Consider the following 1,143-nt stretch of genomic DNA (forward strand, 5'->3'; position numbering starts at 1 on the left):
ATATATATATATATATATATATATATATATATCTATATGGATATAGATAACCAGAAGTACTAAAACTTTTATTTTCTTTTATCTCTATTTCCAGTTTTGACTCCTGTGAACTTAGGGAGTGTGATGCCTTTGAATGGTAGCAACTATAGGACCTGGAGAGATGATATAGACCTAAACCTAGCTCAACAGAATGTAGATTGGTGTCTGAGTGTCCCAATGCTTGCTGAAAATGGTGCAGCTAGAGATAACTGGGTGAGAGCAAATAAGATCTGTAAGCTCACTATTATGAGGACTATGTCTGATGTTGTGAAAGGTGGTATTCCCGAGAAAGAGATAGCTAGTGAGTACCTTACTGCCATAGCTGAGAGGTTCACGATTAGTGACAAGGCTGAGACTGCCATGTTGTTAGACCAGTTGCATGGTATGAGGTATGAGATGAAGATGAACATCAGGGAGTATATTCTGAAGATGATTGATATTGGAGCTAAGCTCACTGCCCTTAAGATGACCATGGAGGAAGACATGATTGTGATGCTAGTTCTGAAATCCCTCCCTGTTGAATTTGATCAGCTTAAGACCACCTACACCACTCAAAAAGACAAGTGGACTTTGAATGAGCTAATTGCTATATGTGTCCAGGAGCATGAGAGAATTAAGGTCACCATCCAGAGTAGGAGTTGAAGCTGTAAGATTTGTTAAGTCAGTTTTGAGGCCAGAAGGTCTTTTCTATTTTTTAGAGCAAGTGTATTATGCTATTTCCATGTCTTGGAACTTATTTTTTCAGTTACTGTTTTTGCCTTTTGGGTTAAAGACAATTAACATTTTGTTATTGTTATAGTTGGAATGAAAATAAATCGTGATTCTTTTATCTTGTGACTGTAAAGTTCATTGAGGATATTACAGTCGTCAATCAACAGGGGTTCTGTGTTGGTCTATTTTGCAAATATATAGTGTATGGTTTCTTGTTTTATTGTATTTGGATGGCCAACTGACATGTTCTTATAGGGTTTTATGAGATTAGTTCGGGAAATTGGTTTTATGGTTTATGTTTTACTGCATAAGAATATTGGCAAGTTCTTTACTGGTGTTTTGGTATAACTGTAAACTATATGACTGATTAGATGAACTCAATTAATATCTTGA

The sequence above is a fragment of the Fragaria vesca genome, linkage group LG5 (assembly GCF_000184155.1).
Source record: "Fragaria vesca subsp. vesca linkage group LG5, FraVesHawaii_1.0, whole genome shotgun sequence".
NCBI lineage: Eukaryota > Viridiplantae > Streptophyta > Magnoliopsida > Rosales > Rosaceae > Fragaria > Fragaria vesca.